Below are 26822 nucleotides of genomic sequence, written 5' to 3' on the forward strand. Positions count from 1 at the left end.
GAAAGCCTGGGCTGTTACTAGGAATATATAGCTCAGAGAGTCAGGAAGACCTACTCAGATTTCCCTGATCATCCTCCCCTCCATTTCTCTCTTCCAAACAATTCAGTACAGATTCTCTTTTTCAAACCTTCCTCCAGTATTTACGTTCCTGCTTCCCCCCATCCGGAAAAAAAAGAAAAGCTTTAGGGTTCTTCATGCCAAATGGAGTCAGCTGGCCTCCCTCTCTCTGCCCCCCAGTTCTCTCGGATTCCGGGGGTGGGGGCGGGGAAAGGCGGCCTTGGCAGCAGCTCCCTCCCGGGTCTGCCCTCATCTCACTTGGCACCGCCCTCGCCTCGTGCTCGGTCACGTCTTCTGGGGCCTCACGGGAAATGGAAAGTATGGTTTGCGTACAAAGAAATGCGGGAACCCCTGCAGTCCATGAAGCTTTTCATTTTACTTTCTTCTAAAAAGCTTTTACTTCTCTAAAGTGACATACAGTATAATGGTATTCTGATGCTTTTAGGGACTTCAGTGCCTCAGTCCACAAGACAGTAGTTCTAGACAATGAAGCTCTGAGTTGGCACATTTAAAAGTAAGATCAATTCGACCTCAGTAAAGCTGGCGGCGGGGGAGTTAATGAGTCAGAGAGAGAGGCGGAAAATGCTAGATGCCCCAATACTGATATTCTTCTACAATAATAAAACCACTGACATTTAACTGAGGTACCTGAGCACCCAGAATAGAGCCTTCCTTTCTCAAGTCCCCCAGGCTGAAGGAGGCCATGTGACTGAATTCCGACCAACGGGATGTAAGAAGCTCTAAATGCTCTTTGAACAGCGTGTCCCCAAGTCCATCCTTCCAGCTCTTCCTCAATCTTGCTGCCTGGACCAGGGTCTTGGTGCCAAAGGCAACATCGTAGGAATGACAGAGTAACAAGATAAAAGGAACCTTGCATGATGCAGTCACACCACCATCTGAGGAGTGTCTTATCTCTGGACTATAACATGAGAGAGAAATACATTCCTATGGTGTTTATGCCACTGTTAATTTGAGTTTCTATTTTAGTTCATGTAGCCAACTGGATTTTAAGCAGACATGGGTTTTCCATGCAGCAAATGAAGCGTAAACTTCAGAAACCCTCCCTTATCTGGGATTATTCCAAGGTGGGAGGAGGAAACTTAGTTTTGTGTTTTCATGGTCATTTTGTATTTTTTCTTAAAGGGGTCCCCCAAATTGCATAGGCCTTACAACCCTAAATCCATACCTTATCCTCAGTAATTCAATGAAGCTTTTCATGCATGCCTCTTCTGGTAAGCCAACCTGAAACAGAGAACAGTAAATATGTCAGTCTGCTCCTACATTAGGTAAACTTGGACGTACTGAGCGAGATTAAAGAATATTACAGCTCACTGTTTCTCAAAGTATATACTTCTAGATGTTAATGACTGCTGTAACAAATAGGAGTTTCTGATCAAATAATTTGGGGAAATGCAGTATTAGCTAAAATAGTTGTGTCAATGTTTCTCACTTCAAGATTTCTCAGAGGATTTAATATACAGATGTGAATAGGGACTCTCTCTGAGAAAGAGAATGCTGTGTTTTCTAAACTCATTGCACTACTAAACCCCACTTTTAAGAAATAGCTCATGGGCTAGTTTTCTGTGGAGCACAATTAGAAATACTCAGAAGGTCTCTGCTGGAAACATTTGTAGACTATCTCTTAGAGCAGAGTCTGCGTTTTATTTTTAGAGCATTAATGGAACAAGGTGATTCTTCTTCCTCATCCTATTTTTTTAAGTTACTCCCTGTCTGGAGTTTGTTGCCTGCTAAGCATTAATTCCAACAATACTGCCATTTTTAGATTGACACTGCCCATCTCTCAAGTCACCAACAAAAGCGAGGAGTATTATGTACAGAGCATTAGATCACCTGTGCAGGAAAGGGTGTGACTTCAAGGGAATTGGGATCACACTGAGGTTTTATCTCCCATGAGGAGGTTTTTTGATAGTGATGTATGGAAAGCTACAACCACGACTGAGAAGTGGCTCTGCATAAAATACCTTTTGTTCCCCCATATGTCAATGCTTGTAGAAATGTCCCAGTTCATTTACGGGTGTTAGATTTTCATTATAGGGAAATAATTAGCCTGCATGCTTCTTGCCTGTAAATGAAATTGAAGTGCTCACACTTGTAGTTGTCTTCTTGGGTTTCTGTGACAGAGTGCCACAAACTGGGTGGCCTAAAACAGCAGGATTTTACTGTCTTCCAATTCTGGAGGCTAGAAGTCTGAAATCAGGCTTGTCAGCAGGGCCGTGCTTCCTCTGAGGCTCTGGGCAGAATCCTTCCTTGCCGCCTCCTAGCTTCTGATGGTAGCTGTCAGCCTTGGTGTTCCTTGGCTTAGGGCTGCATAGCTCTACTCTCTGCCTCTGTCTTCACATGAGTTTTCTCTTTTTACAGAGGTTAGAACTTCAACATATCTTTTGGGAGGATACAGTTCAACCCGTACCAACACCAAAGAACCCTTAATTATCTGTTGGGCAGCATGATGTCATGGTGCACAGAGCTCTGAGTTAGGAGTCAGAAGCTCTGAGCTGGTGCTGGGCAAATGTCTAGCTTACATTTCTATATATTATAACCGAGGATAACAATACACACCTTGATTTCCCTCTAAGGGGAAAGAAAGGTGACAAAGATATAGGAAAGTGCTTTGCGGCCTTTCAATGACAATAGCAGTGCTGTTGCTGTCTTACAGAGAAACATGGCCAATGTGGGCAACGGAAGTTTGGTATATCAGCTCATACTAACTTTAAACAGTCACTTTGACCTCTACCTTCTACGGCTCCTTACTAGACAAGGATAGGTTTTTTTCCTGACCTTGCATTGTCAACTAAGTGATGTCAGGTGGTGAGGAGAATCCTTGCAAGTACAGCCAACTCACAAATTGCATATGAAGCACTGAGTAATGGAAAAATGCCCATATTGCATTAATAACAATTCTGTGTTTTAACTCAAGGTAAAGGACTGAAAAATGTGAGTGGAAGGCTTTTTGAAAGACAAAATGTTAACTAGTATATCCAAAATTACTCAGCATCCGTTGTACATAAAATACTACTCTTGAAGCTTTTGATGCATTAATTAAGAAACAGCAGAGCTATGGTTCATAAACTGGTGTCCTAGGTCTCTAGAGGCACTGGGGTAGTAATAGGAATTTGCATGCTAGTTCTGATTTTGCAAAAGTCCCTAAAATCATATTTTAATTTAGTTAGCACAGCACAACTAAAATGTTCTTCTTTTTTCTTTGGATTGAATTTCTTATATAATTTTGATTATACCCGTTATCTCCTGCTGGGTAAATGTTCTCTTTGGCAACCATACATCTTTTTAAATAAATAAAAATGAATTATTTATGAAGACATATTCAAGATCATTTAAAAATCAAAATGGAGTAACTGGTTCAGGCATCCAAAATGGACGCGGGTGGCCACTGTGGATTTGGTTTCAGACACACCTCTGCATCATCGAGAACCTGATTTGTCTGAACTGTATTAAACTCATGGACACCATCAGCCATTTTCATGATAATATCTGCTAATATCTGCCAGCTACAGTCTTATAGTCTCAACGTTGTAATTTATAACTATGCAACCATTTCAGACCCCAGTTAATCCTTGCTTAGCAAGCGCCCTTACTTCTCGCTGGCTCCAATCCTAATTCTTGACAAACATCTTATATAACTTTGTATTTTTTGCCTCTCCCATTTTGTTGTTTGGTGGAACACGATTCAAGTGCTTCTTGAATCTGTGCTGTGTCTCTTAGTCTACAGTTTCCACCTTGACTTGAATAAGGCTCTCTTCTTTTCCTTAATATAGATTGTTTATTATTTGCATCAACATTTATAATGTGTAATTTTTTTGGCATACAGAATCTTAAAAAGCATGAGAATAAGGGGAGATTTTAAGAAGGGAATTCCTAGTAGTTAAAATGTTGAGAAAAGGGTAGATTAAAAAGGTGAATACTGATCATATGACCTGCATTTAATGAACAGAGACAAAACAAGACAGTCTTCCAAATACTTTGTTCTATTTCTACTTAAAACCATTACTTGACTTAAATGCCTTTTAACTATGACCTTCTAGAATTTCCTGAACAGTTTTCCACTATTTAAAATGTAGTTGGTTGAGTCCTTTCACATTTCAGAATGTCCTGTTATCATTTTAATGATTGATGTGGAGTGTGACTTTGTTCTAAGCACTATAAGTAAACAGAGCCAAAACACTAGAGAGAATAATTTATATATTTAGGCCAAACCTCAGACAGGGCAGAATGCTTTTATGATACAATACTTACAGTAAGACAAAGCCTGGGTGGGCAGGATCACCATTCCTGAATAATCTCAAACCTCAAATCAGAATATTCTACACAAGGAGACAGTGATGTTCTAGTACATTTACTGAAGCAATCTGCCCTGTTTATGATGTGACAGTCCCACGTGGTTTCCCACACTGTCTGGAACCCCTGAACAATCAATAGACACCGCAACCCTGACCATTCTTAGCTGGTTTCTGTCACTTTCCCTAAATTTTAATATGGTCTTATTTATCATATATTTTTTCTTAGAGTAGAACAGGTCCTTATAACAAAGCATTTTTCACTCCCTGGGACTGATGTTCCCAAGAGCCAAGGTATGTTTTCCCTTTCATTCAGAGGCCCAACGATAAGCCACTCCTCATCTTTACTTTTTCCAATGATTGGTCTTAAAATCAGTTCAGTTCCTTGAAAGGAGAGGATAGCACATAACATTCTCTGTTGGAGGGCATATGCAGTGAGAAAAATCACTCTCTAAGTGATTTTTTTTAAATGTATACCTTCTTATGAGGTATGCTGTACATACAAACCAGCATTAAGGCTACAGGTCAATGACATCTTATGCAGTGAACCCACTTGTGGGGCCACAACTAGAAAAGAAATCAAATTTTGTCAGCCCTCCAGAAGCTCCTCAAGGCCACCTCCAAGTCACTCCCAACCCTACTTCACCCCAGAAAATAACCATTTCTCTGACTCCTCTCACCATAGATTAATTTGTCTGATTTCAGGCAGTATTTACTCTTCCGTACCTGGCTCAGAATTCTGTTTGTTGAGCTGCTGAAGCAGTGATTTGCTCATTTTTACTGCTGACTCATACTCTGTGGTATGAAAATGCAACAATTTATTTTTCCATCCTATCTTGGATGGACCTTTGGGTTGTTTCTAATATTTGACTCTTAAGAATACTGCTGCAATAAAAATTGCCATGCCTGTCTTTTAGAGGACCAATGTACGTATTTCTGTGGATATATATCAAGAAATGCCGTTCCTGGGTTCTAAACAGTGGTGTGTTGGAGCAGTCTTGCACCAGCTTAAAAAAGCCCACAGCTAAATCTTTAGGATATTTACAATTCAGTTGTTAAACATAGACATTATTAAAAGTTGTTATATAAACTTACAATAAAGTAAATTATTTAAAAATTAATAGTAATAAACACTCAAAACCTTTCCCTTCCTTATTTTTCTTTTACTCCATTTTGCTATTATCTGTGCTGTCAACATTATTTGCCTTTATTACATTTGTATGGTAGAAATACAATATAACGGTGTGCTACTCTGTATCTTTTCTCAACTGGGCATTTAGGAGCATCACGTAGCATTACATTGGTTTTAGTGGTAATAAATATATCATGGAAATTGGCAATTACTGAAAATCAGGATCTGGCTCAGTGTTTTGCTGGTCATCAAGAGCTACAAAGTTGGAAAAGATATTAATAATGCAGATTAAGTATAAATGTATATCACACAGGTAGCCATGACATTGTAAATAGCATAAAAATTGAGAAAATATTTTGAATATTTGAAAACTACTATTCAATTCGGCAAAGAATTGCTTTTGGAACTGACAAGTGAGTGAAGTTCCAACATGTCTTTTTGGTTTCACTTTTATCTTACGTGTGAACATAAACAAAAATATCAATGAACATATATGTTGGAAATCCACTTGGCTTAAACATTCATCAGAATACCACTGGTAAGAACATATAATTATGTTCAGTTTTCTTAGAAAAGGCCAGTTTTCCAGTTTACACTCCCATCAGCAGGATATGAGAGTTTTAGTTGCTCCCTATATACGCTAATATTTGGTTGCAAGTACTTTTTTTTTTTTTAATTTTAGTCATTCTGATTCTTCTGTAGTGATACCACATTGTTGTTTTCACTTGCATGTCCCTAATGACTAATAACGTCGAGCATCTTGTCAAATGTTAACTATTTGAGTATCTCTCTGGGAAGGGTCTATTTTTATATCTTTTTTGCATTTTCTTATTGGATTGTCTGTGTTTTTCTTATTGCTTTGCAAGAGTTCCTTACATATTCTTTGTCAGATATATGTCTTATATCTGATGTCATTTCTTCTTCTGTATATCTTTGTCAGATATACATCTGACCACTTGTAGTTTGACTTTTCCTTCTCTTAATTGGACTTTTAAGATCTTAATTTTAATGTAGTCATATTTATCAGTATTTCCCTTTATGGTTTTTGTGTATCATTAAAAAAAATTGCCTACCCCAAGGTCATGAAGATACTCTCCTCTGTTACCTTCTAAAAGCTTTATTTTTCTTTCATATTTAGATCCATAGTGGTCTTGGAATTGATTTTTGTAGGATGTGTGAGATGATGTGAGATAATTTAAATTCTTTTTCTACCTAGGTATCCAAATTCCACCTAATTTTTTCATATGGATACCCATATACCATTTGTTCAAAGTACCATCTTATCTTACCCCATTGCAGTGTAGAGTAACTAGTCAGAAACTGAACTGCTGTATATGTGTGTTTCTTTATGGACTCAGTTCTGTTCCATTGGTTTATTTGTCTTTCCATGTACCAAGACCATAGTGTTTAGAACAAGGCTTGATATAAAGTTGTGTTAAGTCCTCTAACTTGGTTCATCCTCAAGATCGGCTCTTTGTATTGTCATAAAAATTTTAGAATCAGCTGTTTCTCAACTTGAGAGAGGGAGCCAAGGGGAGGGGATGTCACGTAACATAATCCATTGGTGTATATGTAGTGTGAAAAAGTCTCTGATAATGCATTAGGTTTGTGGGCTAGATCAATAGAATCACTTCGGTATCAAATAATAGAAATCTTCAAACCAACTGATTTAAATGTTAAAGAATTTTGTTGTGTCACTTAACAAGAATCTATCCAAGGGAATATGGCTCCATTCATGGTATGATCAGTATCTTTGGGTCCACTTCTATATGATTCTGTCTTCCATGTGTTTTGGTTTTATCTTCAGGCTAAGAGATCACTGCATTTTCAGGCAATATGTTCACAAACAACAATATTCAAAGGAAAAGGCACTGCTTTTTTGTGTCTTTCTCAGGACAAAAAGTCCTCCAACCAGACTTCCCCTCTTGCCTCACTGACCAGAATTATATCCCATGTCTTTGCATAAATCAATTACTAGTGAAGAGAATGGACCACCATGATGGACTCAGATAGGACTTCAGATTAGGCTTATTTCTCATGACGTACATGATCTTGCAGAAGTAGGTATCTGAACAAAAACAGAGTGGTGAAAGTAGCTGGAGGGTAAGCACATAACAAATTCTGCTACAATTTCCCTTTGGTTATTCAACATTCAAACACATTCTACTTCTACCTGTACTTCCAAAGATAAGCATGCCTGTGTGAATTAAAGTGATTGCTTTCTTAAAGGAAAACAACCCAATGTCTCTTTCAGTTAGCTCCAATTCTAGTGTCTCTGGATGTTGAAGTTCAGATATACTTTCTCAGGATCCAGCCTCCTTAACAGATTTGTGGTGTGGAGATTACCAAAGAAGTTGAACCATCTATGACTAGTGTTGGCAAATATTCAGGTTTCTTTAGCAGGAAAGTTCCTTCACAAATGTCATAGGAATATTCATTTCCTAGGCTAAGGACTAGCATCAGAGCACGTGTCTGCCCCATCTCTGAGTCTGAGAATTCATGCTTCACATCCTTGACGCTCTGTACCTTATCAGTTATCTTGGTCTCCAGTCAATGGCCTATACCTTGATTTTATTCAAAATAATAGCCTTGTGTGGGCAAAGCACCACATCCAGTATTTCCCTAAACTTTTGTTTCTTTTCTTGGCTAGAGAATGGTTAATGGGAAGTATTTAGGCAGTGTGTGGCAGACTAGGCTCATCTCTTTATTGTAAGACTTTGTGAAAGCTACAAAAGTAGACCATACTCAAAAGCATCCTAAATCACCCCTGCTAGTTCTTTTTATTTTTGTAACTCTTTTTATTGATTTATAATAATTTTACAATGTTGTGTCAAATTCCAGTGTAGAGCACAATTTTTTCCCTGCTAGTTCTTTTAATCCTGTCTGTGTCCAACGGTACAATGGGTGATAATCTGACAAAATATTTACAACTGTGGAGCAAGAGTCATCCAGCCTAAAATAATGGGGCCCTAACTCCTCCACCCAACTGATTCCATGAGTTAGCGTCTGTTCCTCACACAATCCAATTCTTTGTGCTATTTTATGATTTAACCACCATTCATAGTCGCCAATAAGAAAACTAACTCTGTATTGTTTAAACAGAAAAGGAAATGGTGAAAGGATTTTTGAGTAGGCTCAGAATTGGCGTGAACCAGAAAACTAATCTTAGAGGTTGCATAGCCAAAAATAAGGGCCAAAATCCTGCCTTGGAACAGGTGTGGTGCTGCTAGCACTTCTGTCACCGCTGACACAGATACTGCACGAGGGCCTGTTAACACCAGTGGACCTGGACACCAGCTGTCCCTGCTAGCAGTGCAGCCAAGATGGCCTGACTGACAGTGTGTGTGGGGGCCTGCATGGGCTGACCACTGGTGGACCCACACAGGACCTGCAGCTGCCATCTCCCACTGCCCTGGTGACAGGAGGCAAAGGGGGGCAGGTTCCTGGCCACCAGGATGAGCCCTCCTCCTACACCTCACTCCCCCTACCCCCCCCCCACCTTCTGGTTCACTTATCCCAGGACAGGCTCCTGGTGCGCAAGCAACCCAGTAGTCCTGTCCTGGATAATGAGGGGTTGCGGGCCTGGCGAGAAAGGAGCTGTGAAGCCCAGAAAGCAGTGGGGAGATTTAAGAGCTAAGATGAGAAACAGAAACCCCGAGGCAGGTCATGGGATCACAGATCACCTTGAAATGATTCATTTAATGGGGAAATTATGAAGAAGTTTGATGAGGAGGGAACCTACGTCCAATCAGAGCTCATACACAGCTGGGTATGACAGCCACATCCAACAAAAGATCATATAAACCATTTTTTAAAAAAATCACAAGTGATTTGGAAATTATTCGACTGGAGGAATTATAAGACAATTTAATCACTTGGCAAGTGGTTTTATAAAATACGTGAATTTTTAGTTTTTCTAATTTTTAGTTTTTCATATTAAGATGTTTTTAAGTTTCTAAATTTACATATCAATTTTTATTACCTGACTGGTTATTAAATATTTTTAATATCTTCTTTAGTTAAAAGTCTACACTACCAATGAAAATATTAGGCTTCTGGCATGCAAGAGCATTTCAAACTTCCTCCCCAAACTGTGTGAAGACACTCAAATTAAACACTCGCAATATCCAGGCTCTTAAAGCAGAAACTTCTTTATCATGATTTTAGCCATAAAAAATACATAATTTCTTATTTTTCATTTTCCTTTCCTTGTTTACTTTTCAGCCCTGGTGAAAGGGGACTACCAATGATCGTTGGGGTTTTTGATGCAGAAATATGTAATGAGGTTCTTCCGGAGATTCCTGGGCCCTGGCTGTGCTGGACCCGGGTTATTGGTCTGCAGAAGTCATGAAAGAGTAGATTCAGGTTTCAAGGGTTATCATGGGATTATCAGAAGGCTCCGCTCGCAAGCCTAGGTACAAGACCTTTGTCTTCTGGAAGTTCCCTTCTTCACTTCCCAGAAGGACCGGACTTCTATAAATCCTCTGACCCTCCATCTCTCCGGAGCTATCTCTATGCAAAAGCAAGCAGCAAATCTCACGGCAGTTGGCTGGGCATTTTGAAGTATTCTTTGTCTCTCTCCATTTGACATCTGCATTGACCCAAGGTCCCTTATGTCAGTATAGCAGGGCATCACTGAACCCTCTGGACTCATTTCCTTCTCTTCAAGGCATGAACATTCAATGATTATGAAAGTTTCATTGCTGCTGCTCAGTGTATGCTTATATGTAAGATATTTTATGATTCCAGTTAATAAAAGATATCAATGCAGAACACATATAACAAAGGCACTTTATCACATGATTGACCTGTCTGATCTTGAGAGACAGTGCTTCCCCATTTTACTAGTCATCCCAGAACTTAAAAGAGGCCTCCAAGAGACTGGAAATACTCACCAGGCGTCGAGAGGACTGAGCAGCTGCTGTGCTGACCCCATGATTTTGACCAACATGTGTAAGCAGTTTCATGCTTGGATCACATCCCAGCAGCTCTGCTCCAACTTGGTAAGAGGAAAAGAAGAAAGCACAAGGTCAGGAGCTGTCTGGAAGTCACGGGTTTCCTCACCCCTATTTCTGTACATCTTCCCCAGCATCACAGAATGATGAGGGTCAGGTACCAGAGAATTTGGTAAACAGGAAGGGAGAATTCCAGCTGACATACAATCTTTGTACATATCCAGTCGGACGAGTTCAGTTTCATTCATTTCACTGAATTTGATTACAATTTATTGAGTTCCTCCAAAGTAGACAGATCTGTGTTCAAATGTCTTATTTCTGGTGATATGGTTTTAAGTGGCAATATGACCTCTTGGAAAGCCATGTAACCAATCTGAGGCTCAAGACTAACCATAACTAATAGTTAATCAGGATAGTTGGTTAATAGTAAGTGATGCAATGTACGTGATGCCTGGCACATGGCAGACAATCAGTGCCAGGTGATGCTGACTTCGTTTTCCTGATTCCTAATAAGGATGGTGCGAGCATGACAACAATAAAACAAAGAGCTTTGGCAGACTCAGTTCTCATTGCCACAAACGGTATTAAATACAAGAAATAAAAATTCTGGAGCCTTTCCAAGTAACTGACAACACAATACAACATAATGGAAAACAAATGCCAAGTGAAATCTCAAATCATGCAAAAGTGCTCTTGAGGGAACTTCTCAAAGCACACACACATCTATTGATAACATTTGTTAGGTGAACATAAGATACACTATTTGTATTTCTTAGCAGAAGGATCACGGGAGTTGGAATCATAGGAATGTACATCAATGGCACTCTGAAAAACACTGCCACTCCCCTGCACCAGTACTTCTACTTCCAGCAGACCCCGACCTATCCGTGTACGGACACCATAAATCAATTTTCCCAGGACCTGATAGCCTCTGGATTAATCATACTCTGAGTTTTGAGCTAAGAGAGTAAACAGAATACAAAGAGCTGAAAGCAACCATAAATCTTTCTGGATCAGCAAACTTTGTGTCAATGCTATTCAGGCTCCCTCTTAAATTTTTTTAATTGAGATAAAATTCACCTAACATATTTGAAGCATTTTAAAGTACACAACTCAACAGCTTTTAGTATACTCACAATGTTGGATAGCCATCACCACTAATTCCTGAATAGTTCCATCACCCCCCTAAAGCAAACCTTTTCTAAAGTAAACATACTTCTGGAGGGGAGACCCATAAAGTCCAGCACTAACATCTATACATTCATACATTTGTAGATTTGTTTTAATTCCAAAAGACAACAAAAACATTAATGTATTAGGGAAAAGGGGTCACTTGAAACAGGGAGAGGGAAATACTAAAATGAGTATCAATGATCCATTATTCTGGGCATTGTAGTGGCCTGACCACAAGGCAGACTCCAATGATCCCTGCCTCCTGATAGTCACAACGTGTGTGATCTCCTCCCACATCCTATCATGATTGGTCCAAGGGACCGACAGAATACTGCCAAAGGGATGCTATGTCATTTCTGAGACACTGAGGGTTTTGCCTTGCTCTCTCAGATCTCTTCCTCTGGGCGAAGCCAGCTGCCAACTCACAAAGACACTCAAGCAGCCTTTACAGTGGCTCAACCATCAAGGAACTGAGGCCTCCTGCCAACAGCCATGGGAGGCAGCCATCTTGGAAGCAGTTCATCCAGCCCCGTCAAGCCTTCAATGAAGGTAGCCCTGGCCAACACCTTGGACAGAGCCTCCTCAGCGAGCTTGAGCCAGGACCACCCAGCTAAGCTGCTTCTGGATTCCTGACCCTTAAAAGCTAGTGTGATAATAAAGGTTTGCAGTTTTATGCTGAATTTTGAGGTAATTTGTTAACAGAGTAATAGACAACTACTATAGCAGTGTTAGTATAACGATTCAGCAGGGCTGCCAGTAGAAGACCAAGGACCTGTGCCACACAGAGCAAAGCACCTGAAACACACAGACACATAGTCAGTGCACAAATCCTTTAACTGGCACTAAGCTTGGGCAGGTTGGACGGCAATGTCCTTTACATGGTCCTTTCCTGGCTAGCAGGTGCCCTGTTGCATGCACCTCCTCCCCCAATCAAGACAGTCCTTGTTCACAGAAAACCTATCTCGAACAGAAATCAACACATGGTGTGATTTTCTTCTGGGCTCCATTTATGCCTAGAGATGGAGGACTTTTACCCCCTCAGTCTCCATCAGGATGGAGCCAAGAGAAGGCTAAGTACCTTCCAGAAGAACCTCCCAATTTTTCTGTGTTTCCACCAGATTTTTCTTGAAAGAGGTAAAACAAATCAGAACAAAACAATTTAAAATAAATGCAGATAAAATGGCAAACCAATTTAAAATAACTAGGGGATTAAGGACAGTTTGAAAATGTTCGATCAGGTATTAATTCCTTCATTATTCCTTAATTTTCTAGAAATGGGCTGGTTTCTCGTTCCCTGCTTAAAAATTTACTCAGATCCTCTATTCTTTGAGTTGCGTAAATCACTCTACAGTGTTTTCTTTTGGCACCAAAATGTGTTTGTATAATTCAAACCTCCAGTCTGTTCAGATCTTGTTGAAACTTGTTAAGCTTTGCTAACTCCCAGTAAAGTAAATGCACTTCTAGAGTCTGGGCTGCAGGTGGGCTTAAGCCATGTTTGACTAGATGTTTTGGCCTGATATCATCAATTTCTGTCACCTTGTCAACAAGTTACTAGAGGTGGGGTTAATTTTTTTTGCAGGAATGTGACCGAAAATGTGTTTAGATCCTGGGTTCTGGTTTTCTTGGATTTGCAGGGCCTCTTAGATGGCAACTCTGAGAATAACCCAGATGCTGTTCAGTTACTAACATCAGCAGACGGCAACCAAAGGAGTTTATCTTGTTTCATCAGATAAAAACCTGACACAGATGTATTTTGTTATTTGGGTGAGAAGGTTGGACACTGGATTCATGGGCCCACTGGTTTTTAAAAAAAGGCCAAAAAGGGGCCATCAAGACACTGCTTTGGACCCTCAGAATCCAGAGTTCAGACAAAGTGATAATGTCTTCAAGTCAGATCCTTTTCTCCTTTCTTCTCATCTATTTCTCTTGGTCTATTTGAACTGTCTGTTATTGGTGAGCTTACTTATTAATTTAAAAAATTTGTTGGTTACATTTTGAACTATTTCAATGATAAAGAAAAGCCCAGAAACAATACAATGGAAATCTGTGTCTACAACATCAAGACTGAACAAATGTTAAAATTTAGATTGTATGGGGTTTTTTTGGAGAAAGAACATACTTTAGACAAAGTCAAGGCTCTAGCCATGTCAGACAGGTGGGATTATACCCAATGGCCCACACTCCTATATAGTCCCCTCCCTAGAATCTGTGACTTGTTTCTAATTAACAGAATGTGACAAAGATGATGAGATGTCCCTCTCTTGATTAGGTTATATTATACGGCAAAGGTTAAGGGGTTTTGTAGATGTGATTAAAGTCCCTAATCAGTTGACTTTAAGTTTACTAAAAGGGAGATTATCCTGTTTTGGCCTAATCTAATCAGGGAGTACCTTAAAAGAACATCTGGAGATCAGAGACTTGCAATGATACAGAACCTCTCTCCTCATTGCTGGCTTCAAGAAAACAAGCTGCCAGGAGTTCTACAGCTGCAAGGCAATGAATTCTGCCAACAACCAGAGGGAGCTTGGAAGCAGACTATTTTCTAGTTGAGCTTCCTAATAAGAAACTGGTCTGGTTGACACTTTGATTTCAGCCTTTAAAGATCCTGCTCAGAGAACCCAGCGAAACCTTGCCTGGACTTCTTACCTTCAGAGACTATAAGATAATAAACAATGTTAGTTTAAGCTATTAAGTCTGTGATAATTGTCATTCAGAGATAAAAAACGAATGCAAACCCCGATCTCATTCCTCTGTCTCCTACCCCAAAGGTAACCGTATGAAATGATCTTCTACTTGACTAGAAGGTAGAGAAATACAAATGTAAACAATGAGATGCCATTTCACACTCTTAAAATTGACAAAAGTTAAAATGCCTGACAACTCCAAATGTTAGAGTAACGAGGAGATTCATACACTGCAAATGGAAACGGAGATTGACAGAGCCATTTCAGAGAGAAATTTTATGATGCTTACGTGAGCTAACAAACTCACTTTTAACATGCTTTCATACTTTTTTTTTTTACTACATCTATTCTACATAGGTTTTAATACATGTTATCCATAAATAATATTTGGTGGTTTGGTTGTTTAAAATTTTATATAAGTAGCATACTTGCAACTTCCTTTTTTATTTGATATTATGTTATCAAGATCCATCTATTTTTGATACATATACTCTTTTAAACTCAGTAAAATATTCCATTATCTTACAATACCACAGTTTATCCATTCCACAAACTATACTGGGGTAAACACACCCATCTTCACCTTAGGGATTGTTTCTCTAGGGAATAAACCTAAAAGGGAAAATTTTAAGTAAGGCTGACCATTACTGCAAATGTTTTTGGTCATCCTGGTTTCTTCTTTGCTAAATACCTGTTCATGTTTTTTGCCCATATTCCTGCAGGGTAGCTATTATTTTCTTTGTTGACTTATAGGACATGTCTGTATATTCTGGCTTTCAATCTTTTACCAGTTATATGCACTACAGATGTCTTATCCACTCATTGTCTTTCAAAAATATATTTATAGTGAACCCGGGTTTTCTCAACTGCAAAATGTGGGGTATACCATGTAAGTCACAGATAAATGAGATAATATACATCCAAGTTTTTGCTCTAGTGCCAGGTACACTTTAGATGTTCAGTAAATGTGCGTTTTCTCTATCTCCCTTTTAAAGAACTTCTAGTTCTAGTAATAAGGCCATGGCTAAAATAATGGACTCTGGAGTTGGACTGAGGTCTTCTGGAATCTCAGGGTCACCACTCGCTAGCCTTGTGATCTTATACCACATAGCTTTAAGCTCTCTAAACCTCAATTTGCTCATCTGTAAAATACAGATCATAATACCTGCTTTATAGAGCCATTGCAAAGAATAAAGCTCTAGCTTGCACAGTGCCTATAACACAGGGAGCCCACGTTGTTTTGTCACAAAACAATAGCAGCTGCTATTATTATTATAATTATTCTTAGGGAAGATGAGAGTTGCATAGAAATAATAAACATGAACCAGAATATGATAAAGTCCCTCTAGAAAAGATCTGCTAGCTAACCGGTATCAGAATGCAGAAGTGAAGGAGAAATTATGTCTAGCCAGGGGGATGATGGAAATTCAGGGAAGGTTTCACAGAGGAAATACCATTTAAATGCGGCTTGAAAGAAGGGTGGGTGAGATATAAATAGATAGCTAAAACTTGAGGAGAAAGAAATGTTTGCAAGTAAAACAAAAAAAACTGGCGTATTAAGCAAAACAAACAAAACCCAAACAAACCCCCTTGTTTCCAGCTGTGCAGAAGTGTGGGATAATGTGAGAGATGTTGCAGACATCCTGGAAAGGAATCTTAAGACCAGATCAATGGAAGCTTTTGGAAGGCTTAGAACTTTGAAGTCAGATGGTGATAAAAGAGCATTTAATCTCTGAAGATATCAAAGTACATTTTGCACGAAATAGGATCCCATGACCTAAAAAGGACCCTCTGTGTGTATCTGCGGAGTCATTTCGGCTCTCAGATCACATTCGTCACACAGGAGTCAGTGAGTGAGTTGCCCAGAGGTGGAAGTGGGGAGGACTGGGGACTGTGCCTGTGACTGAGCTAAAGGAACCCAGCAGATGTGTTCCTGAAACCAGGCACTGGGTCAGTGGCCCTACGGGATCCAGTTTGGAGCTGCTTAATCACTACCATCCCATACTAGAAATCAATAAGGTACGCATTTTCTCTTAGATGGGACCAGTTCCTAAATCTGACCCAGAAAAGACAAAGGACATAGCCTTCTCATAGGCATTCCTTATGGGTCCAGATAATAGTTTCTTCCATATTTGAAAAAAAAAATGTCAGTGAAACACATTTAACTTCAGAAAGCTTTGTTTTGGAAAGAATGTGCACCATCTATTTTCCATTTAAATCAAAGAATTTGGTTGTACCAAAATAGATTAGATTTATAATGATATTTACTTCTTGTGTTTTATCCATTTTTTTCCAATTTATTATCACATGATCATTCACTTTAAAAGATGCTTTGGTCTTACTTATATGAGCAGCCAAACTGAGAGAAACAGGGTAGAATGGTGGTTGTCAGGCATGGGGTAGGGAGTGGAGGGCAGGAGGAGGTATTAATCAAATGTACAATTTCCATTATATAAGATGAATACATTTAGGAGATTTACTGTACAGCAGTCTATAGTTAAAAATACTGTATTATATATTTTAAATTTTGCTATAAAGGGTAGATGTTATGTTAAATGTTCTCATCACACACACAAAAAAAGTAAGTACAAAAGGTGGGAGGAAACTCCTGGACGTGATGGATATGTTTGTGACACAGATTGTGGTGATGGCTTCATGAGTATATAGTTATCTCCAAACTCATCAAGTTGTATACATTCAATATATATAGATATTCATATGTCAATCATACCTTAACAAAGTGGTTTTAAAAATGCTTTGTTCTTATACTACTGTTTTCTTAACTGAACATTCCAAAACCTGTTTATCTACAGAGAATTGACTTTCAAAAGATATCTAGATATAGCAGCAAAACTCTACACATCCAAATTATGAGTTTGAGGTTAGAACCATTCCTATTTCTTGAGCAAGTTCTAAGCTTGGTGAATGCTTTTTCTCAAACAGAAGATGGTGAGTAATTTTGTTAGCAAAACCAGAAATGAATCAAGCCATAAGAAATGTTTATCCCTTCACCTCCATCACCCATTAGAAAAAAAAAAAAATCCAAAGACAAGTCTAAAGGAAAAATGGATATCATTTACTATGAAGTTACTTTCCTTTCTTGGTCCAAAATGATTTGCTGGTGTTGACTGCCCTGTGGGCCTCGATGGAGCTGAAATGCTCTTTGTGAGACCAGCAACTTTTCTTCACTTTCTGCCTGGCCTTCTGAGGCCAGAAGTACGTAAACAGCAGGTGTATTCACCATTGTCTATTTCTGAGAACTATTTATTAAGCATTTCAATCTTTTTTTTTTTAATTGAAGTATAGTCAGTTTACAATGTTGTGTCAATTTCTGGTGTACAGAATAATAGTTCAGTCATACGTGAACATCATATGTTTGTTTTCATATTGTTTTTCACCATAAGTTACTACAAGATATTGAACATAGTTCCCTGTGCTATATAGTAGAAACTTGTTCTTTATCTATTTTATATACAGTATTTAGTATTGCAAATCTCGAGCTCCCAATTTATCCCTTCCCACTCTGTTCCCCCCACCCTATGCCCCCAGTAACCATAAGTTTGTTTTCTGTGTCTGTGAGTCTGTTTCTGTTTTGTAAATAAGCTCATTTGTCTTTTTTTCTAGATTCCACACATAAGTGATATCATGTGGTATTTTTCTTTCTCTTTCTGGCTTACTTCACTTAGAATGACAATCTCCAGGCCCATCCATGTTGCTGCCAGCATTTCAATCTTTCCTCTTATGCTAATCTAATTGGTAGGAAGCATGAGAAGCTTTTGGAAACAGTTATTGTAATGAAATGTTATCTATCTGGGACTTTATAAATACAATGATTATTTAATCTGAATACTTCATCCTTCTTTAAGCCAGAAAATAAAGAAAAGAAGTATGAGACTAATGAGTTGATAGCTAGTTTTAAATTCTTTATCTCATATGACTTTTTAGCTGGATGTTTTATTAAAAAGCTATCTCTCTCTTTTACTAAAAGGCCAATGGGTCTCTGAGAAGTTATCTGACTTCCAATAATACAGATGAGATGGTGGGTCTAACGAGACACAAGTCATACGTCTCTTCCTCATCTATATTTGTCGTCTGTCAAATCATGATTTGCGAATGACACTTGAAAAGCTATTTTTCATCAAGAAAGTTTTATCTTTGTTAATAAACTAAGTGAGGCAGTTTTTTTTATATTCTTATCAATTTGTTGTAATTTTCCCCAAGTAGCTGCTCCAGATGGCGTGTTAGAGACCGGAACACAGGGTATTAAATGTTTTCAGGATATAATGCCATCTCTAATAATACTTACTTCTAGATAACATGGCCAACCTTTTTCTTCCCAATACCATCTAATTAACCAAGAAGGGAGCTGCCAGTAGGAAAATTTTTATTTCTCCCTTCAGAATTAAGACTCTTTTTATATAGACTTCAGCACCTGCAAAGCTCTGGGAAAAAATATGGCTCATACTAGTGAGCAGTTTGGTCTTGTAGGTAAATAAAACATACATACTTCTCATCCGTTTCATTTAAAATTAAACTCAAATTATGTTCTAAGAACATTTAAAGGCATTGTTTTGCAAGGTAGTTTCACAGCCTGAATCACTGGCATTTTTATGATACGGTTCTGGCATTTTTATGATACAAAGTAAACATTTATGCCCGGACAGTCTCCTCTCATGTTTTGCTTTGTGTTTTGTTTTGTTTTCTCTTCCTTTGGTCTAAGTCCTAAGAATCCAGTTGAGCAGATGACTCTGTTTAAAAGGCAAGTGTCCGCTCAGAAATGGTATATAGGCTCTTCCTTGTTTTCAACTCTGGAGGTTTTGGAAACAGGCAGAGTTGCGGAAAGTCTTCTTAGATTGCCTTAGTCAAAACTTCCCTAGTACTTTCTCCTGTTCCCAGGCAAACTTAACACTCTTAACATCATGCCCTTAAAATATGGAAAAGGGGCTCACAGACTGGGTATCGTTGGTCCAAAGAAGGAACTGGAACCCACCGTTCTCCCCTCCCCTCCATCCTTGGCCTTGGGCGGCACACTCATTGCTGGCAGAGGGAGCGCGTGACAGATGGGATATTAATAACCACTCCTGGAACATGACTTGGCTGTGTTCGGGGCCTTTTTCAGTTTCTTGACTACATCGTCAGGACTGAGTGGGGTGTCGAAGCATCACGGGGCTGAGAAAGGTGGGCCCTGCAGCACCTTTTGTCTGTTACCAGGGACCAGACCTTTTACAGACTTTCTCCATCCCTCACTCTGTGGGAAAATCACTAATGTAATCAAACGGTCCAACCTAAAAAATGAAACAATCCTTTTTGGACTTAAAAAAAAAAAATCTTTTGAATGAAAACATCCTGTCTCTCCAATCACCCTTCCTCTCTGCCTTCTCCCTAAGATGGTGCCATTGGTGTAGGAGGTGGTAAGGGGTGGCCAGGTGACCCCTTGGATTTGTGGGGAAAGGGGTCCTCTGGTCTCGTGTTGAATCTGGAGTGTGAGCTGGCAAGATGGAGTATGGCGCCTGGTCAGCTACTTCCAAACCTACTGTCTGGGGCTGAGGAACTCAAAGGTCTTTGTTTTGGGCAACGCTTCCAGGCAGCACCAGTCAGCTCTTTTAGTTGGCTCAGCTTCTCCTCATCTTCCACTGCCGATTTACTCCCAAGTCTCTCCTTCATCCTCCAATTGGTCCACCCTTAGTCTCCATGTGGGTCACCTTGGCTTATCCTCGCCACAGTGGACCCTCAACACAGTGTTCTTATCTCATAGGAAGGAGAGTAGGCTGGGAAGCTACACTTTAAACCATTTTTCTCTACCTGACTACATTGTTCCTCCAAGTTTATTTGGGTGGACCATTCCCTGTCTGATATGTGACCCAAACAAGCAACAGGACAAGTATTTGTGCACTCAGTGTATATAACAAATTTCAGGGGGAAGAATCAGGGCACATCTGTCTGGCCATGTCACTCCTCTCTCTTTTTTTCTCACTCCTCACATCCTTTACATAATTGTCTCGGGGCTGGAAAAGAGATTTCTCCCTCCTATTCTACTCTGTCTGCCCCGTCGTAAAACTCTAAGCTGAAGAAAAAGATAAACAAATTTAGCTAATCCTTTCTTGTGACAAAAGCCTTGTCTGAAAAGCCTTGGTTTTGCTTCATTTAAGCTACACTTCTAATGACTTTTTTTAAAGCTCTAAATGTTTTACTTTGTTTAGACTAAACCAGAGTTTAAATGACAGAAGCGGAACATCATCTGTCATTTTGTTGTTGTCGCTGGTTTTGTTTTGTGCTCCTTTTATAGAACATCTCAGTCTCCTTCCTTCCCTCAGGCAGAGGAGTACCTTGAGTGTCCAAGGAATAAGGCATATATTAGGGAATCAGAAGTAAAAAGGACCTACACAAGTGTTAAATTATTTCCCTCATTACACTTATGCTCCCCCAAATCATCATAGAAATATAGCAGAATAGGTACCAATTTTGATGCTATTCTCTAGATAAGGAAACCAAGCTTCACCTGAACAGATTTCAAACTGTATCAGACTGGCTCTGAAGACCACCATTCCTTCTTGGGTACCACGCTGCCTTTGTCAAATCGCTGGAAATTTAGATATCAGTCAAAAGCCAAGAGCAAGGTCAGAAATGAACCATGCCAATGGCATCACCCACACCGACTGAAAGTGCAGGGGCAGAGCAGAGACAAACGTGGTCACCACTGTGCCAGGCAATCTCAGTTCATGTAAATCCTGGGCCACTCAGTAGAGGAAAAGATTTGATTGCTTGTTAAATAATAAAAACAGAATCAACAGATGACATTAAAATGAGGCAGGCTTTGAGGCTCATTTTCTGAATTCCTGATGTCATCTGGGAAGTCCAGAAATCATTCCATAATCCATCCCCCTTTCCCCTGAAATGCTTTTGCCTCTATCCCCTAAGAATAAGGACATCCTTTTACATAACCACAGTACAATAACCAACTGCAGGACATGCAGCATTGACACAATATATAGAGTCCATATTTTAATTCTGTCAACCGTCTCAATAATTTCCTTTACTTCCTAGTGCAGGATCCAATCCAGGTTCATATATCACATTTATTTAGCTGTCATGTCCCTTTAATCTGAAAGAGTTCCTCAGATTTTCTTTATCTCTTATGATATTGAGAGTTGTTTTGTAAAATATCTTTCCATGTGGGTACAATACTTTTTGCTGGTTTATTTTTCTTTTACCTCCTCCCCCTTTCTCTGCCAGGTTTCCCCACCTGTTACAGATATCTTCTACCTTTTGAGTTTCCCCAAATCCCAGAAACAGACACTTGTTTTGAAGGGCAGATTATTCACAACATAAGCTTCTTCTAATTTTTTTAAAAAAATTTGCTGGATGAACCATGAATCAATCCCTGAAGAGCTTCAATACTTTAGAATTACATAAGGACCCCAAATGGATTCGGTGAAAAAAACGAATTCCCAGTTGGAATGAGCCATTTATCAGTGACTAAGAACTAAGAATAACTCTCTACAGCAAGCTACAAATCATAGACTTACAAACCACCATATCCACAGTGTGAACCTTGCATTAATTATCAGCTGCATCTTTCTAAAGCATCTATAAACCTCTCAGCTTGGAGGAATGTGGGTACTGTTTCTGTTCTGAGCGGGTCTTCATCGTGCTGACCCCATGTTGAGCTCTCACACTGGTTCCTTCCCTAATAATAGCACACTGCTGTGTTGTAAGGAGACTTGTGAGCACAGGATGTGAAAAGCTGGGCAATTAATTGTAAGAAAAGATAAAACAACCTGAGACCAAAGGCGGTATTAAGCGCGCTTCATTTCAGGGAAGGTGGGCTCAGGTGGGTAGAAAGATTATGCTAAATATAGAAACAATATAATGTGCTAATTAATTATGTAATGAAATAGCCACTTCATTTAGTAGTATTATAACCTCAAGGTTCTCAAACAGTATTTTCATCCCTGACAATAGGGGTAACTGTGAGCTTATAAACTGTGAACACAGTAATGTACAATTTAATAATATTGAGAATATGTGTCCAGCTGGAAGAATGCTGCACTAATCATGTGACTGTTTCCCCTAGATTTTTTGATAAATTATACTACGTAAAAGCTAAGCGATATTAGTACACATACTCTTCTACTAAAACAACTCCCAGCTTCCCAAATGGAAAGATTGTTTATAAATGTTTAAATAAGCATTTAATGAGTTAACAATATAATATTTTAAAAGAACTCTCCTAACAATGATAGTATTTTGTTTTAATCTGTTTCAGATGCAAAACACAAGACTCCATAGATGCTGGGGGTGGGGTTGGGGGTGGGGGGAGCTGCTTCACTGTAACTTCCGAGTCTGTGCTGCCACCTGGTGCTCTCTGAGGGCCTTGATCTTTTAGACAAGTGAGTTTGGTATTTCCTGCTGCCTGTGGGACATTATAAGGGGATGGGTGGCCTCACTCCAACCTCTTCATGTCGAACTGTAGATGCCTCATCTTCTCATTCCTGACTTTCCTGTTCCTGCTACTGTTCCCAACACTCGGCACAGCGCTGACATACACAGTGCCTGACACATCTATGCCTGTTAGTTGAATGGATGAACGATGCTTGTTACCCAGACTAGAAAATGTGAAGCTGTTTTTAATTCTCTCTTTTTCCCCCATCAAATGGTCAAAACTCTATCCACTGCCACCCCCTAGTTCACATCTTTATAGCATCATGTCTGGACCAATTCTCACTTATGCCTCTTCTTCCAACTGAAATCTCCCCTCTTCTTTCTGCCAGGATCTTACTTTTCTTGGATGTCTGTAGCCCTTGCTTTCTGTACCAGAGAGGTACAAATAAGGTTGTCAAGAGGATAAGGCTTTAGAATAGGTAAATATATGTCTGAATTCCAATTCTGTCACTTACAAAGTAGGTAGATTAAGCACATTAATCTTTTTAAGCCTCAGTTTCTTCACCTGTAAAATGGGAGTAATCAGGTGTATACGTAGATGTCTGTGAAGTGAGGCAGAGCAAGAACTTTTCCTTTGTCTACACATATAAAGCTATTTAGTAAGAATGTTATTTATAAAGATTACTTCCATTTGAGTCATTGGTCAAGACAAGAATACTTCTTAAAGAAAGTACTGCTTTTTTGTTTACAAAATATCTTGATGCATCTTTGGGTCTGAAAGGCAAACCTATATTTCTCATCCCCTTCCCCCACAAGTCTACATCATGGAAAAGAACTGAATTTAAAGAGAGCTGATTTTTCTCTGCTTAATAAAGTATTTAAAAATCCAGATATATATAGTTAATTCAAGGAAGAGGGCATAAGGTTGAGGAGCCTGAAATTTGGAGAGAAGGAGGAGTAAGTGGAAGAGGACTTTGGAGGGAAGAGAAAGTATTAGATGTAAAATATTCGATCTTAGGTTGTTTTCTGTTCTGTACTTAACGCCCCTTACTTTTCCCCTCTAACTTTTAGAAAAGTTTGTTGCTACAGTGCACATGTGGGAGTGATGTTTTAAAGGATGAAGAAGGGAAGACTTTCACGAGTGGGATCAAGAGGGCAGAAAGAGGATAAGCACACAAGTGGATGGCTGGGTGGGGTGTGCTTGAGAATCAACCCAGGAGGACGAATCTGCGGAGAGGCGGCAGGAGAATATAACCTCACTACCCACTCTCACTCCCTACAGACACACCAGAAAGACCCTCCGAGAAGAAAGAACACTCCTACACTGCTGGTGGGATGTAACTTGGTATAGCCATTATGGAGAACAGTCTGGAGGTTCCTTGTAAAAACTAAAAATAGAGTTACCCTATGATCTAGCAAGACCACTGCTGGGCATATATCCAGAGAAAACTCTAATTTGAAAAGATACATGCACCCCAATGTTCAAATCAGCACTACTTACAACAGCTAAGATATAGAAGCAACCCACATGTTCATCAACAGATGAATGGATAGAGAAAATGTGGTGTATATGTATATGTGTGTACGTGTGTGTGTGTGTGTGTATATGGATATATATGGCTATTACTCAGCCATAAAAAAGAATGAAAATGCCATTTCCAGTAACATGGATGGACCTAGAGACTCTCATACTAGGTGAAGAAAGTCAGACAGAAAGACAAATATCATATGGGATCACTTACAAGTGGAATTTTAAAATATGGTATAAATGAACTTACTTACAAAACAGAAACAGACTCACAGACAGAAAACAATCTTATGGTTACCAAAGGGGAAGGAGGGGATAAACTAGGAATTTGGGATTAACAGATACATACATACTACTATATATAAAGCAAATAAACAACAAAGACCTACTGTATGGCACAGGGAACTAAATTCAATATCTTATAACAACCTATAATGGAAAAGAATCTGAAAAAGATATTATATAAATGCAGCCAAACCTTTATGGAGGGGCTCCCCGATAGAGAAATAGACGGTTTTAGATTATATTTTTTTGTCATTCTTCAAAAAGCAGGCTGTGCTTTGGATTTTAAATTATCTATATGATTACCTCACTGAAAATGGGGATCCTTGTGGAAATGTTAGTCCAACAAGGTTCCAGCTTGGAGCCTATCCAAAAAAGTCCATGAGCAAAAGGACCGCATTACACAATAGCTGTGTGTAGAGGTCCTGTAAACAAAAATTATAGATACATACAACTCTACAACCAACCTCCCACCAACTCCAGCTCCAGCTGAAACCCTTCATCCCTTAATCTACTGCTCAGCCAGAAATCCTGACCCTACTCCCAAAGAGAATATCCAACCAAGCACCCATTGAATCAAACATTACAAGGTCAGGGGCTTGGTTCTGTTCACTGACTATACCTCAAAGCCCAGGGGAGCGCCCAGCACCAATGAGGAGAACTCAGTAAATATAAATAAAGAATGAATGAATTTAACTACCACTCACACTGAAATACCGTATGGTATAAGTACACAACATGCAATCAAAAGCTTCTGCTTTAAAGCAAAACAAAATTAGTATAAATATGCACCCCACAGTTTGCTGTACAGTTTTTAAGTGGCTTTTAAGAGTCTTCCAATATGTGATGATGTTTCAAGCTCCCCTACTACCATTTCCAATACAAAACAAAGTAACTGACAAAAGCTAAGAAAACAAAAATTTTCTGATATAAAGAAAAAGAAGAATAGGAAAGATTCTACTGTAAAATTCAGACATGGCTGTAAAATATCATGTTAAAATCCTCCAGCCTCAGTTTCCAATTAAAAATAGGCAAAGACCAAAAGTAAAAAATGTTTCATTATAGAAATTTTCCACCACATTTCTGGACCTAAAGTAGGAAAAAAAAAAAAAAACCCAGAGAGCCTTTTTAGAAACTTGATTTTGTTTAAAGTTCTCTAGCCTCAGTTTCTAAACAAATAAGCAAAGTTTTCAAATAAAATAAACCACAAAAATAGCAGCTCAAAGCCCCGAAGCAAAACTTTGCTAAATGCTTTTCTAAAACCTACCAAGCTCAGTTTCCAATTAAAACAAACAATAAAAAAGACCATACAAACTAAATTTATACACAAACTAAATTTTTTGAGGGGGAAATTTTTCTCAAACATTTTCTTTTACATTTTCTCAAACCTCCTCTCCAAAAGTCTTTTTAAAAAACATTTTTTTTCAATGAAAAAGATCCTCTGAAAAAATATGATTGCTCCTCTTTCTTAGTTCCTGGTTTGTACATTTCAGAATTAACCTACGTGGTTTTCTAAATTTCGCATCAACATCCACATAGACCAAGTAACGGAGGAGCTAGCAAACACTTCAAATCTCTTAGGTCCAAGATGCTATAAAACAGAACTGGATTTTCAAAGTCTGTAAGATCCTTTACAAGGTGTTAAATCCACCAGCAGGGGGAGCTTAATTTCCAATATATGCTCTTGGAATATAGCAGTGATGCAAATGAAAAATATGGTTTTGATAAAATTCGTCAGAAACTCAAACATACATTAGAAATAATCAGAGGTAAATACCATTCAAATAAATTTATATTGGCGGAACAAATCTGCATTATCTATGCTATCAGAAATGAGGAAACCTGTACAAAAATATCTAGTAGAAACATCAAATGAAGAATTTGGAACTTTTAAAAATCATGATAATTTTTTTCAAAAAGAAAATCAGAAGTACCATGCCTTTTGAATTCTCTCACCTAAGCCAATATATAAACTATGTAATTTTCAAAAAGTTTATTAAAATATCAGTAGGATTTTTAAAATCTTAATTTTACCTGAAAGAATAAAACAGCAGGAAGACATTTACAGTATGGAAGAATGTGGGGGGAAAATATAGCTCAGTGGTAGAGTGCAGGCTAAGCCAAGCCCTAGTATCTCCATTAAAAAAGAATAAATCAATAAATGAAACCTAATCACTCTCCCCAAAACCCCAAACATTTAAAAAAAATACTGAAGAATGAGAGTAACTTTTATAAGAGGGAACTTGAACTTCGGGGTTTTGCATCATACTATATAGTAAAAGAATTTACACAGTCAGTGTCATGCATGTGCCAAGACAT

General features: G+C 38.8%; 1 long non-coding RNA gene across 1 annotated transcript in view; it reads right to left on the reverse strand.

Moving 5' to 3' along the window:
* The window catches only part of LOC116659962, a 168014-nt gene that overhangs the window by 27885 nt on the left and 113307 nt on the right, over positions 1-26822 (reverse strand). The window contains exons 6-7 of the long non-coding RNA XR_004315308.1: positions 10395-10498; positions 1244-1299 (exon numbers count right to left, since the gene is read on the reverse strand). This is a non-coding gene — a long non-coding RNA (uncharacterized LOC116659962). The remainder of the gene's footprint in view (positions 1-1243; positions 1300-10394; positions 10499-26822) is intronic.

The sequence above is a fragment of the Camelus ferus genome, chromosome 26 (assembly GCF_009834535.1).
Source record: "Camelus ferus isolate YT-003-E chromosome 26, BCGSAC_Cfer_1.0, whole genome shotgun sequence".
NCBI lineage: Eukaryota > Metazoa > Chordata > Mammalia > Artiodactyla > Camelidae > Camelus > Camelus ferus.